Source organism: Mercurialis annua, linkage group LG6 (genome assembly GCF_937616625.2).
Source record: "Mercurialis annua linkage group LG6, ddMerAnnu1.2, whole genome shotgun sequence".
Taxonomy (NCBI): Eukaryota; Viridiplantae; Streptophyta; class Magnoliopsida; order Malpighiales; family Euphorbiaceae; genus Mercurialis; species Mercurialis annua.
The window spans coordinates 36,095,164-36,111,273 of NC_065575.1; positions in this window are offsets into that span (position 1 = coordinate 36,095,164).

Consider the following 16,110-nt stretch of genomic DNA (forward strand, 5'->3'; position numbering starts at 1 on the left):
AGGTAATTCGGGTCAGTTCCACAATAGTGCCTGGTTCCTAGGAACTCGGCACTTTTGAGGAATTGGCCACAAAGGATTCGCAGAAAGTAATCCGGGCCAGTTCCTCAATAGTGCCTGGTTCCTAGGAACTAGACACTTTTGAGGAACTAGGCACTTTTTTCAGCTTTTCTCCAATTTGCTCCAAATTGCTACGCTTCACTCCATACGCATAAACCTACAAAATAAACACCTTTCCAAGCATAATATCCTAAAAAATATGCAATAATACTATATCAAATACATGGAAAAACCCTATATAAAATATGCGTATCACATTGTAATATATCTTGTGTATAAGATTGCTACTTATTCAAAACAAAATCTCTTTTGTATGTCATGATTTTTATCAAAATATGACTATGCCCAAACAAACTCTTAAAAGCAATTTGTTAAATTCAAATCACTTTAGAATTTTATGAGAGTATAAAGATATTACCCCAATCATTTATCTTGCGAAGGCTCTATAAAATCTTCAAATAGTGTGTTTAGAAAAGTCATACCTTTCTTCTTTGTAGTTTAAAGTAGTGTTTTAAAAACCGAACCGGTGGCTGAAACGGTGTGGTCACCGGTTCACGGTTCAATCGGTTTGACCGGTTTGACCGCCGGTCGAACCGGTTTAGTGAAGTTTATGAAAAAATTAAAATTATATGGATTAATAAACTCCATCAAAATGCGTCACTAGTTTTGCATATGCATAAGATGGTTGTTTGCTTCTCCTTAATTAAAATTGTAAAAAAAATTAAAATATCCATTTTGTTTTTGAAAAGAAATATCAATTTTAATTGGCGACATTAGATTTCAGCTTGGTCAATAATTTTACTTGCCTATTTAAGCCAGCAATAAAAATGGTTTGTTTGAAGATTTTAAATAGAAACTGATGCAAGGTCATTTTATTTTCCTAATTTGATACTATATAGATGCCAGAAATTGCATTAATTTTGAGATTTTTAGCTGAATTTTTTTTTCTTTCCATGTTTATTTTGGGAATAATCAATGATTAATATCTTATTTTTAAAGGTTATAACTTTCTATATAGCAATATATTATAATTGCTTTATTTTAGTTAAAATTATATCTTTTCATGCCAATTTTAAAAATAATCGTTGCTTTATTCTTCAATATAGGAAGGTGACTAAATTATAGCAAATCTTTTATGGTAGTTTATAGAGCATAAATTAATCAAAATAACAAATATAAAAAGAAAGTTGTATCATTGAAGATTACTCATTTGAAAATTTAAAATTATTAATAAAACCGGCCGGTTCAACCGGTTCAATCCGGTTTTTCAGATGCCGGTTCAGTCCAGTTTTAACAGTCCATCCCGGTTCGACCGCATTTCCGGTTCTATAAGGTTAATTGGACCGGACAGATGGCCGGTTCCCGGTTGAACCGGTCGGTCCGGTCCGGTTTTTAAAACAGTGATTTAAAGTGACATATGCATCTCCATCACAAAAATCTCCTTATGAATTTTAATACCCAAGTCTGTCTTCAATTAACGACTTTTGGCACTTCTAAAATTTAGTGGTTTCTCTATCTCCAAAAAATCTTCTTTGTGTCAAGTAATTGCGCCTTGCGAAATCCTCCAAATAATATTTTTGCCATAATAATCATAATCCATATTAAATCTAAAAAACCAAATTGGTTTTGATACCAATTGTTGTAATATTGATACCGATTGTTGAATCTTTGGTACCAATTGTCGTGACCGGTTCATGACAGGATTGATATGCGCAGCGTAATCGAAACCATTCGGTAGGTATTTAATTATAGATTTGATCAACAAACAATAATATAGCAAAGTAATAAATCACACAAGAGATTTACGTGGTTTTGCATTAAAGTGTACACCCACGGGCGAATGAATCGAGTCATCCGTTAATGATCAAAAGGAGTACAAAATTGGTGTACAATCACCAAGTGTTTAACTTTCTACAAGAAATAACCCAAAAGGGTTAGGATGAACTTATATTTAGGGGTGAGCAAGGTTCGGTTCGGTTCGGTGTACAGATTGCCAGAACCGAACCAAACCACCCCTATAAAATTAAAAACCAAACTTACATATTTCGGTCTCGGTTTTTTTTTCGGTTCGGTAAACCGAAAATATCGGTTTTTTCGGTTTTTTCGGTTTGGTTCGGTCGGTTAACCGAACTAAAATATAATTAATTTAATAACAAAACAAAATAAAAAATTCAATAACAAAACCAAATAAATAAATTAATATCTAAAAATGCATTAAATGAATAATTATTTTTTTTTATCTACAGTTACAATTTCAAACGCATGAACCAAAAGTATTAGATTCCAAATATCGCGTCGGTCGGACGGTGCAGCCGCCTTCATCACCGCCGGCAACACATGCGTAGGCCGGTTTCCACTAATTGTCATCATCCGGTAAATAAGATATATTATTAACAAACAACAATTAAAAATTAGTTGATTGCTCGCCTGAAACCCACATCGGCACATCGCCGAGTTTCTTCTTCCTACTTTAAATCATCGGTTGGGCTCTGCATATGTCAATTTGTTCGCCTACTACTGAAACTTACTTGATTACTTGTCTAAACTTCATTCTTCTACAATACAGAGGCATTATTACTAAACATTAGGAGTTTTGTGTAATTAAGAAGATGGATGAAAGAAAAAAAGGTTGGAGTTTAGGTGAGGGGTGAGGAAATGTGTTAGGCGGCAGAGAGTTTGTAGAATATTAGGGTTTTTGGGTTAAAAGAGGGTATATATAGTATTTTATCGAAATGACCAAAATAACCTCTATTTAATATTTCGGCTTTTTCGGTTCGGTTCGGTGACCGAACCCTAAAACAAAACCAAAACCGAAAACCGTAATTTTTATAAATCTTAAACCAAACCAAACCGTTTTCACCACTTATTTTTCGGTTCGGTTTTTTTCAGTTCGGTTTGACTCGGTTTTTCGGTTCGACTCGGGTTTTGCTCACCCCTACTTATATTCCTCACATCACACATCCCACCCCCCTTTCCCTTGTTCACATCAATGTCTACATTGTGTGTTCGATTTTGGTGTATTCTAAAAGGAGAATAAAGTAGGCTATATATAGGAAATAAATAATCTATATGTTATTAGGAGTATTAATCCTAATTGGATTTATCTAATTAGTCAATGATAACAAAGTTATCATTCTCCCAAATATTTCACTAATTCTAATACAAATTAGAATTAGAATTCTAGGCACATTCCAACATTACTCTTTTGCTTTCTGGAATAAAGTTTCTCTAAACTTTGGTGGTGGTTTGTTTATTTATGTTTGTCTCTGTTTTTTTTATATTCATTCAAGATCTTATAGTTTTGGGCGATCACATTCACCGATTCTTAAAAACAATTCTATTATTCTATAGTTTTTGAAGTTCATTTTACGTTTTTTAGTTTAAGTTTGTTTGTTGCAAATTTCATTGTTTCAAAAATCTTGCAGGTTTGCGTGTTGCGGATTTTAAAGAATTGAGATTTGTGTTAGCTGTGTTACGGCTTTTCAATTCACCTTTTTAAAAGTTTGTAAGGTAGATCTATGATTAAGACGTTTATAATTGTAATACAAATCTATTTTCCTATTTTTCTGTGTCAGATCATCATGTTTATCCTGAATATTACTCATATAATTGCTTTTGTTCTTGATTTAATACAAAGATTACCATGTTTCTTTCATACACTAAACAAAAAAGTAATTGATGAAATAAAATTCATGTGTCTAGAGGTTTCTCAGTTCGTTGTTAATGTTTATATTACACGCTTTTTGCCGTGATTGTTTTAGCGACCAATCATTATAAGTTATGATTCTTCTAATTCACCATCACATATACAAGGCGAACTAGCATATGATATTATTTGGGTAATAGACATTAGAGGTACCAAACTATTATAATATATCATTTTGGTGACTTAGCTTCAATTTCTTTTATTTTGGTTACTAAATTTTAAATTTTTTTCTATTTGGTTACCAAACTTTTTTTTTCAATTTTGTTAACAAACTTTAATTTTCAATCGAATTTCATCTATTCTTTACAAAATTTAACTGAAAAAACTCCGTGTTGAATTGAAATTATATATGCATAAGTGATACGTTTTCATGAAAATATAAGCAAAAAATGAATGTCCAGTGTTAAACTTTGATTGACTCATCATCCTTTTAGACTAAAAACCTATGTTGAAATTATCTTAAAGTTTAGTAACAAAAAAATCGAAATTCGGTCACCAAAACAAAATATAGTGATAGTTTGGATACCTCGAGTGTCTATCATCCGACATTATTTACACTATATGTAAATGAAGAGGCATTATGATCACCATCTAAATTTAAATTTTAAGCTAGAATACGCTCTCAGCTAGTGACAGACGAATGTAAGAACTAAGAATGGAATCAGACTCCCTCACAATGTATATAGAGACTCTTGATTATTAGTATATGAACACATGTCGTTATCTTATACTTTCATTCAATTTATTTTAACGTGAGATTTCCTTAATATGATCGAAACTGGCATATTAAGATTGCCTCTTTTAGTTAAGAAACCAAACTCATAAATGTTATAACTATTTGTTTATAATTTTTTTTTTAAATATTTCTTATTTACCAAAGGACTTATCATACAAATAAAAAACTAAAAATTATGATTTTTTCTTCTTCTTTTTTCTCTTTTATAAATAATATTTTATTTTTAACTTTATTTGTAAAAAATCCTTCGATTTAAAATTTTATTTATTTACTTTTTTATTTTAATATTTTTAGTCCGTACTCTCTAAATTCTTGCATACTTTAACTACTCGTTGTAGTAAAAGTATACTCCAACAAACTCCTATGTCTGAAAGATGAGAATATTTTTCTTTATAAAAGTATATTTTTTTTAACTTTATTTTATAAATCATTTGAAATCATTATACTTTTTTTTAGAAATTGTTTCTAAAAACAGTGTAAACTGTGTTTTTAAGAAAATTGTTTGAAATTGTTTTAGAAACTATATTTTAGAGACGGTTGCAAATTGTGTTTTCAGACCATGTCAACCACGGTAATATGTTTTTTCTCAAATGATGGTGGAAGTCAAAAGCATAAATTTATTTTCAACTGGTTCCATGAACTCAAACCTTGGTTGTGATATAGTATCACAAAAATGATGTGTTTTGTTTATATCGATATCTACTTGCAGTTGGCCGCAACGAAGGGGCCATGACGCCTTTGTATTTGAAGGTTTTAGTGGCTAGCGCAAGAAAGAAAGGTTGCAAGATCATGTTGTAGATGGAACAACTGTAAATAGGCCACAAGCCAAGCCCATTCAAACACGGATACATAAAGTCTCACTGAACATATATAGTACCGAGACAAACACTTTTCAAGGACACTATGTTTCTTTGATATATTTAATAACATAGTATTGTCTGATCACATGACGAAGCCAAGAATATGACCGAGGACAACAAGAGGATAAGACCAAGGATAACTTCTGATCTCTCTTATCTCAAATCACCAACACAAGACATCATATGTGAAAAGCCGAGTGTACCAACTTGGCCGAGGATAACTTCATAGACCAGAACAGAGAGGCATTTCCTGATACTCCGTACCTCTGACACAAAGATACACTGACACAACGCTGTTATGACTTGCATAAGAGTAGAGACAGATCAGTTTTGGCCCTTACCAACACCCAACAAGTCAAAGACCTATAAATACCCACAACACATGTAAGTCAAATGTTATTACTCTTTTTTCTACACCCAACTCTTTCTCTTTCAATTCTCATTTTCTTTCATCTCTTAAACTTACTTGACCGTTAGAGAGGTTTACCGGAATCCTTTTTCGGCGCCCTTCTAATAGTTGTTTCTCCTTATTTCAAGTGAGCTGCTTGGATCAACCCTAATACGGACCCGACTGTGATCTGCAAGTTATCATTTGATGCCGTTTGTGGGTAGGAAAAGCAAGAAAGATTCCCCCTTTCTAACTTACCAGTTTCCTCAAATAATCACGAGAATGGAATAAGATGATCTCACCATACAAAACCCAGAAACCACGGGACAAGTAGTCACATAATCATTCATTATCGTTTTGCTTAGGAAGTTTGGAACTACATTATGAGATTGTGCAACATTCGGTGGGCTATTCCTTCACTAATTCTTTGATTCTTAGAGTCACATTTCGAAGAGGAGATAGCATTTTTTGTGGCAGTTTATATGGCTTTGTTTTGTATTTGGAAACTATAAAAAGCTCGGAATAAGATGGTTTTCAAGCACGAGCTGTTGAATATTGATTCTCTAGTCTACAAGAGTATTTGCCGAGCAGTGAGAATAATAATGTGGATTTTTTTATTCGGCTAATGATATATTCAGAAATTTAGAGATTTGTTTTCTATAATATTCTTGTTGCTCGTCTATAGTTTTTTTGCCTTCTACTTCTTTATGATAGAGCTTATATACCCATCATTTATCCAAAAAAAAAAAAATTAATTTTAATTTCATCGATTTATGGCATTAAATAATTTATAAGAATGATAAAGAAATATAGAAAGTATAAAAAGGTTCTCCGAAGAATTTAGTTCCATTAAAATTGATTTGGAGAAAAAAAGATAAAGTTCTAAAGAAAATCTTTATGTAAAAATTTAAATTTAAATTTATTTTTACGGTTATTTTTTTTTTTGGCAGATTATTTTTACAGTTAGTTTGAGTTGTTGATAATAACAAGTTAAGATTAAGAGGCAAAAACGTAGTGAAAAACCATATAAATCGTTTAGAAAAAAAAAGCAAAATAAATAGTTTCAAAATTATAATTAGGATCTACAATATTAATACAACCAAAGACATCAAAATCAAGAACATTTTCATTTTTTTTATTGTAATTGCATTTTTTTTATTTTCTGAATAAGAGAAGGTGTGTTGTAAATTCGAATATAGGAGTGTTAATTTTATTATATGATTTGGCGTTGATATACGGAAGAAGAATTAATATTTTTATATTTGTAATTAAATATAGGGAAGACAATACTGTAAATTATAGAATTTATAAATGTATAAAAAAAATTAAGTTCTGTAGTATTTAGTGTAAATATTTTCTTAGCAAACGTGCTTGTGTTGTATCGACTCATTTTATTGTAACAATATTAGGATCAACACGAACACGACGTTCTGTTAATTATATTAATTTTTTTGATTCTAACACGACATTAGTTTAAAATGGATAACACCACACGATTAACGCGTTAAAATAAATGAATACCACAACTAACACAACTAATACCCCGTTAAACTTGTAAAGAAATATAAAATATATAAAATAAGATTTTAACGTCAAATTTATCGATTAATACTCATATTATAAAATTCTAATATAATTGATGGATCCGGAATATTATGAGTCGAGTCTTATGGGATTCATCCACCGAGACGAATCTCAAAACTCGTTGAAGAATCTGAATATGATTTAATACCGAGAATAAAGGAGATTCTAGAAAACCAATCTTCTAGAATAACAGAAAACAAATTCCTATTAAGAATCACATTCCTAAATAAATTTACATGCCAAATGGGAATCATTTTCCTATTTGAATTCTAATGCTAAATAAGAATCCCTATCCTATTTAGATTCTACAAGGTATTCTCTGACTACCACTATATAAGAAACTTGAGGTATGCCTAAAAACACATTACAATTTTAATACTCTCTTAAACTCAATGCTGACTTAAGCATCGGAGTGCCCATCGCACAACCACCGTCCGATGAGCAGTCTAACCCATGTTTTGCAGGTCAAAGGTTGTCAAAGGAGACCCGTCACGAAGACCAAATCCATCAATAATTAAGATTATTTTCATATTAATATAATTATATTAATAATTTATTTTTAGTTTTTTAAAAATTATAACCTTTTTATTTCAATAGTATAAATAGAATATTCTTTTATGAAAATTACACCTTGTACTATAAAAAGGCAACATATTTATAAAAATATTAACTCACTTTTCTATTTACAAACAATACTATTTTTTAAAAAAATATTTACAAAAATCTATTTTTTCTTCATCTTTTTTATTTTTTTTTTCAAATCCATTACTATCCATCGCCACCATCAATCTTCACCTTACAAAGCTTGCTACCGCCAATACTCCACCGCCGACATCAGCAGCCGCCGTCCTTTGTCTTGTGTTTGCTGCCCGCCGCTCGTTAGCTCCTCCACGCTGCCGCCGCCCGTTAGCTCCTCCACGCTGCCGCCGCCCGCTGGTCTTCCATGGGGTTGTCTTCGCTCGACATTTATTCACATCGCCGCCGCCGCCCGCTGGTCTTTCATGGGGCTGTCTCTGCTCGACATTTATTCATATCGCCGCCCGTCGGTATAGCGATGCCACTTGTTACATCTGAATTTTCTAAAGAAAAAAAATATACTATAATTATATATGGATTACATACAATAAAATTGTATTCATAAAAAAATTATATACGTATATTATTTGATTTATATATAAAATTTGTACTGAAAAATATAGTATTTTTGTAAATATTTTTAAAAAGATAGGATTTTTATAAATATTTTAAAAAGATAGTATTGTTTGTAAAGAGAATTTTGAAATAATATTTTTATAAATATTTTTTATTTTTCAAGTTTTTGTGTAAAAACCTCTAATTTTTATATAGGTCCTGCGTATTTGCAAACCCTCATGACCCATTTATTTTATATCATAAACGGGTTGATACATTTTCGACATGAACCTACTAAACCAAATTTGTCAATTTTTACATGTCTAATTGAATTACCGTATCATAACTTATTTTGACAGCCTTTGGTGTTGAAAGGTCCGAAGTGGACTAGAGATTAGATTCAGGATGAAATGAAATCACGGTTCCACTAATGATTAAGCCTATATTAAATGATGTATCTTAAAAATAAGACGAGCAAACGCATAACAGAACCTACTCTTATGGCTTTATTATGGAAGACATGCTGGAAGAGAAAAAAACAGTAGTAGGTATTCCACAAGCTTCTCACTTAATTGACATTATCATTGTTATTGTCCATAACCGTCAAAATAGTATTCTTTAATTATTCAATGTGTTCAATGTTTACCTACTGTTTTAATTACTATTATTTGTGATTTTTTGTTTGAAAAATTTATGATGATGATGCCACATTGCATCTCTTCGATACGAATACAGTAATGCTCATAGCAATCTCCTCTTAGGGGCCGTTTGGTTTAAGGTTGGGAATGAGAATCGAAATGAGAAGGAATGAAAATGAGAATGATTGTTTTCATTTTTTGTTTGGTTCAAAACTAGTGTAGGAATGGGAATGAATAAAGTTTAATAAAAAAATTATTTATTATTAATATTTTTTTTTATTTTTTTTAAATATTCTTTCATATAAAAAAAATTTAAAAAAATTTAAAAAAATTTAAAAAAATTTAAAAAAATTTAAAAAAATTTAAAAAAATTTAAAAAAAATATTTTCGAAAAAATGAAAAAAATTATTTAAAAAATTAATAAATTATTTAAAAAAATTATTTTTAAAAAAATTAAAAAATTATTTTCGAAAAAATTAAAAAAATTATTTTCTAAAAAATTAAAAAAATTATTTTCGAAAAAATTAAAAAAATTATTTTTGAAAATTATAAAAAATTATTTTTAAAAAAATATTAAAAAAGTTTTTTTTATTATTTTAGTATATTTTTTAAAAATATTTTTTTAATAATTATATATTTATTATTTATTATTAAAATATTTTATAAAATTTTGATTCCCATTCCCAAAAGTCAATTCCTATGGAGTAAGGGGAAATGTGTGATTCCCATTGAGGGGGTAATTACATTCCCTAATACAATTTGACAAAACAAACCCAACCAACAGAAATCATTCCCATACTCATTCCCATTTCCTTTTTTTTTTATGGCGAACCAAACGGCCCCTTAATATATCAGGATCCAATTGATCATCAATATCGTAAAATGTTGTTTTTCGTAAATTTCAGCTTTTATATCCCTGTTTGAGCTGGATAAACCTACCACTTCACTTTTATTTAAACCCGGTCCAAATAAGATACTATTTTGTTTCAGATTCTATTTTTTTTTATCTCTTCATATATTGCAAGGTTCAAGTTAGGTGCCTTCCATTATTATATTATATACTTTATAATAAATATTAATATATTCACTTATTAATTAGTTGAATAAATAATATTTTTATTTAATAGTATAAAAGAAAGAAAGAATTAAGTAACATTAGAATTTCACTTGCAAAACAATGAATTAAAACTTGGGCTTCCATGTAAATTCGGGCTTAATTATGGAAAAGTAAGTTTCAGTTTAGATTGGGCCTAATCTGTAATCTACTAATGGGATGGAGAAATTATGTTGGAGAAATTACAAAAAAATCCAAAAAATGCGTACTTTCCAAAAAAATTATTTAATATCTAAAAAGTTCATAAAAATACAAAATATATTTTTATTTTTACGTATTATATTAGAAATGTATTGATCATGTATTAAATATGTATATTTTATAGTAAAAAGAGTATGTAAAATATGTAAAGTTTTTCAATTTTTAGATAAAATTAATTTTTTTATACTAAGTACGTATTTTTATAAATTAAGTATTTTTTAGGATAATTTTGTAATTATTCAATTATGTTTGGTTCGAACCGACTTCAAATTCAATGGTCACATCTTATGGGTTTTATTTTGGGCCTATAGAGCACAAGTTCAAAACATTTGGATGGATCTTGAAGTTGATCTAGTAATTGCTAGCTAGGACTCTTCGAACAAGTTCAGAATATCAAATCTGATCATGGCCAAATAATGGGTCTCGTTATCTGCTAGGCCCGTCCACCTTAAACCGGGCTTAAATAGTTAGTTATTGTCTGAAGTTCTGTTCGAGCCTGAACGCATTATAATCGATTTTTACGGACGAGTTTGGACTTTTATTATTATATAATATTGATTTTTTTAGATGAAATACGGGCTTAGCCTAAAATAATTAGAAAAACACGATGCAAGGTTTCATTATTAATAAATACAATGTTAATTTTTTTTTTTAACCTTTTCCTTCTGGAAAAATACGGGCTGTTGATTGAAATAATAGCCACCAAAGATTAGGGATTGGAGAATTGAAATCTTTTTTCTTTGTTCTTAGGTCAAGGACGACGACGCCTTCTTTAAAAATTGGCTTCCTCCATCAACGTTGTGCCGAGGAAGATAGAGCCAGAGGTTATCCTGACCATAACGTCCTTATCATTGTTGTTTAGGAATAGACTGCTACTGAATCAAAGGTCGTCGCCGCTGTCGAAGAAATCACCATCGTCGTTGTTAGTTAAGAAGCCGCAAATTCTCCGTTGTCGACGATGAAGATCCATGAACCTCTAGTGCCATAGAAAAATATTGATTGCTGATCAAAGGATAAAAATTGGACCTTAGATGTTTGATTTCTAATCTCCTTCCAATTTTTTTTTCTAAACTTGTTGATATGTATAAGTTCATTAGTTATTTATTAGACTATCTAATATATGATTTATGGCTGTACAGCTTGCACTCTAGATGTTTGAAGAAATGCTTATGAAAATTGTAATGTTTTGGCGTTAAGTAATGTAATACCCCAAAATATTGAAGCATTTAATTGGACTACGTGTCCAGTCCTGTTTCGCCAGGATGGCGATATTGGAAATAATTTTCGAGAAACTTAATATTATATTTCAATTCTAAAGTTAGAATTGGAATTAGAAGGAAAAATGTCAAGAAAAGCTCGAAATAAGGTACAGGGACTAAAGTGGTAATTTAGCCACTACGACTTAAAATGGAAATTATTTCGCCAAGATCCGCGAAATGTTTTATAGTATATGTGGTAAAAGTTTCGGGTCAATCGGAGACCTTTTAAAATTTGGACGCGGATGCGTTTGGGCTAAATTATAACTTTTGAAAAGTTTCAAGGGCTAAAGTGTAAATTAGCCAATTAAGCCTCGAGATTAGTAATCAAAAGATTTTGACGGAAAATAATAATATTGAGTTAGTATTATTTATACAAATATAAATAATACGTAATTAATTGAGTTAAAAGGATAATTTAACCGTATGGTTAAATTAGAAAGTTTAAAAGGGAATTGGTTTAAGTTAAAGAAATGAAGGATCAAAGTGGAAAATTAGCCAACATGTATATAAAAGAAAGAAAGGAATCAGATGATTCCAGAGAGGAAGAGAAGGAGCAGAAGGGAAGGGAGAAAGGAAATGACGATTGATACGTTCCGCCGCCGTTTCGCCGTTTCTCGTCCAAATCGAGCGTTCTTTATATCGAATTGTTCGGAATTCAGTCCTCTACCATCTTTGAGCTTCAAATTAAGGTAACCTCGACGTTTTTGTTGCTGGAATTAATGAATACGGGCTGTTTTATATTGAGCGAATCGAATCAATCGTAACCTCGTCGTTTTTGATGTTTTCAATGATATACGAGTTGAATATTGTGTTATATTGATGTAGAAACATGTCGGAATGAGTTAGGGAGGTTGGGAGCATGTCGAGATGATGTTTGGGCCTGTTTAGGGGTGTCGCACGACGTGCGACTATGTCTCACGACGTGCGACATAGTTTCGTAACGCAATCAAACTTAAAATCGACATAACTCCTTCGTTCGGACTCGGAATTGAGCGATTCTCGCGGCCACGGAACGAGGAAAGGATCCTCTATCATTTTACAGCCTCAAATCAAGGTAAGAGTTTCGTTTTGATGGTGAAATTTTCTGAGTTAGTGGCTGTTTCGTTTGAAAAGTTACGTTTGAATCGTTCGGATATAAATCGAGTTACTCTTGATACGTTTGAGGTGTAAAGTGATAAGTTAAGTGTTTATATGAGTTAGATGCGACTTGGTATGAGTTTTGGATGATTTGGGGCCTCAGAAATGGTCTAGAGCACGTCGGAAACATCGTACCCGAAGTGGGCACGACGTGCACTACCAGAAGTGCACGACGTGCACCACAAGGGTGCACGACGTGCACCACCAGGGGTGCACGACGTGCACAAGGAAGGGCACGACGTGCCCTTCATGAAAATTGAAGGGCACGACGTGCCAAGCTAGCACGACGTGCCCCACCTTGACCGGAACCTCCGGGGGACTTCCGGGAGCGAAAATTGGCTTCCGATGACATGATACGGGTGTAGAACTCTGACTAATGTCTTAAAATGAATATCAATAAGACATTATAGCAATGAACATTAGCATGATAAGTAATCAAGATATGAATAGATATCTACAGAGAAAGATACGATTGGAGCACTGCGATTATGTTTCGTGCTTTTGTCGTGTTAAGTATCTAGTGCAGGTTTTAAGAATAGGATTCTCTAAGTATATGCTTTAACGATAGAATCCTATGATAGATGTGACGGATTATCGAGCTACGAGTATGACGAATCAAGAAGCTCGACGAGGATTGACGGACCAGTCTCCTGGAGCTTACGTTCGGATATAAGGAATAGCGGTCACAGTGAGTGGCAATTTACTTTCGCGTATTATTGTTATGAAAGTTATTTTCTTATATTATGAGTATTGTTATTAAATATCTCGTATCTATATGATTTGCTCGTATGAGCTGTTTTGTTTGATAGATTTGATTATATGAATGTTGTTGTACTCGTTGTTTTGGAGATAAGTGTCTAATGTGCGGTCCGAAGAGACCAACTACCTATTGGGTGTCAATAGGCTGTATGATCATTGGTGAGTCAGTCTAGAGTATCTGACTTTATAATTAAGAATTAAAATATGTCTATGTATAATATGTTATGATTTCGATACGAGAGTGAACTCGGCTACGGTGTAGTCTGGAAGTCCCCGTATCTAGTGGGCTGGGCCCACCAGTGGCTGGGCCACCAGTGAGTTGGACTCACACTTTATGATTTCGATACGAGTGAGCACTCGGCTACGGTGTAGTCTGGAAGTCCCCGTATCTAGTGAGTTGGACTCACACTTTTGAAATTAATAATGTTTGCTTATATCATAAATTTATATATGTATTCAGCGTGTAACGCTATATTTTAATAATACTATAAGTAACTTGCAAACTCACTCAGTATTTTCCCAAATACTGACCCCTCACTCTGATGTTTGCAGGTAAGCAGAGTCGGATCAGACAAACCATCTCCATTGTGCCAGAAGTCATTGGACTTGCACAAGTATGAGTTCTTAGAGCTGCAGTAGTCAGTAGGTGTTTATATAAGATGGATGAATTGATTTCAAATAATTAGTTTTGAATGTAAACTCCAATGTGATATTTTAATATCTAACATTAGATTATTTAAAAGAGTTTTCTGAAAACGTTTTCTGTACAATATTATATTTTTTAAATGCGAAAAATTATTAGTGGTTTTAGGCTTGCTACGGGTTTTGGAGCTACCACTCCCATTCCCTAGCGCCGGTCTCGGCTCAATAATTTGGGTCCTGACAATTGTGGTATCAGAGCAGTTGGTCCAGTTACCTCTGCTAAAATGTGTTTGTCGGTTGAGTAACCTAGGAACTACTGCAGCTATAGAGTTGGGGTTTGTCTGATCCAAGTCGTTAGTGTGATTTGATTTGAGATAAGTATGATAAGTTGATTTGTAAAATGTTTGTTTGCTTTTCGTGACACGTATATATGAGATAAATATACGTATAATTTTGTTTTCGATAAGATGTGCTTGCATGATATGAGATTGATTTGTATGAATTGAATCGGATACATCGGTTGGCTTTGCTATCGATGTCAGACATATCCGATACATCGGTTGGCTTTGCTATCGATGTCAGACGTATGAGATACATCGGTTGGCTTCGCTATCGATGTCAGATAGATAGGATACATCGGTTGGCTTCGCTATCGATGTCAGGCAGATAGGGTACATCGGTTGGCTTCGCTATCGATGTTAGGGATATAGGATACATCGGTTGGCTTTGCTATCGATGTCAGGCAGATAACGTGAGAAAGGTTATAGGATTCGATCGATCGAAATTTTAGAAAGAGTGAGAAGAAGGAATGGAAAGTTCCAGAAGTTGAAGAACTTTCCAGGTACAGAGTTTAAAGGTCTAGAGAACTTACAAAACGTAAAGTTTATAACTTTTAAAAGTTATTTGTTTAACGATTCTGAAAGCATAATTGTGCCTAGACCCGTAATAGCCATTGATAATTGCCACGACATCGATAGAAAATGCATCACTACATACATCAATACATGCATTAATAGGACATGCATCATATGCATTATGTTCAGACGAAGAGGTGAGATGTGGCAACTCTTTGGGGATGAGAGACGTCATCACCCTAGTGCACAATTTTGCTAAGATTTAAATGGAATTTTCAAATGAGTCGTTTTATTTGAAAGAGTTTTCAAGAGTTTTGTTTTTAGTGTGAGTATACCTAGACCAGAACTCTGTGACGGAAGTGAAGTGCTCGCGAGCAAGCTGTGATCTAGGCTATGAGGCGAATGAATACGTATAGTTGTGAGAGCATAGGATTTGTGTCTCTAGCTAATGAACTTAGCCTTGATTAGACAGATTAGTATGCGACTAGGATAGTAGATATGTGTTCGGATAGTAAAACATATCTGATTAACAACGTATGACATGTATGTTATGTTTTAATACTCTTGATGTTTGATTAAGTCCATGTGAGAGGAATACTCACAAGACTTAAGTTACGATGCGTAATCAAGAAAATCTAGGGGACACTGATTTTCTTGAATCCGGTCAACATAGATGATTATAGCTACGCTAGTAATATGTGTGTAACATATACAACGCGAGTATATGTTTTGATAATTTGCTAAGTCTACGATGAGTCAGAACACTCAGAAGACTAGCAATAAGAGACATATCATAGAAGGTAAAAAGGGAGGAGACGTTTCTAAAGTCCAACGTACGTGGACAGCGATTAGACGTGATGATTAGTAAGGGTTATATTTTAAGGAATTTATCAGTATTCCTTTATATAATCGCTATACTATGAACAAAGAGCTGCGCGAACGTGTGCCGCTGCACAACAAGTGTATGAGACGCAAGAAGAAGATCGAGGTAACCAAGCCGAATGCAATCTACTCTAATTGGCCAATAAAGGCCAGAAACGTGAT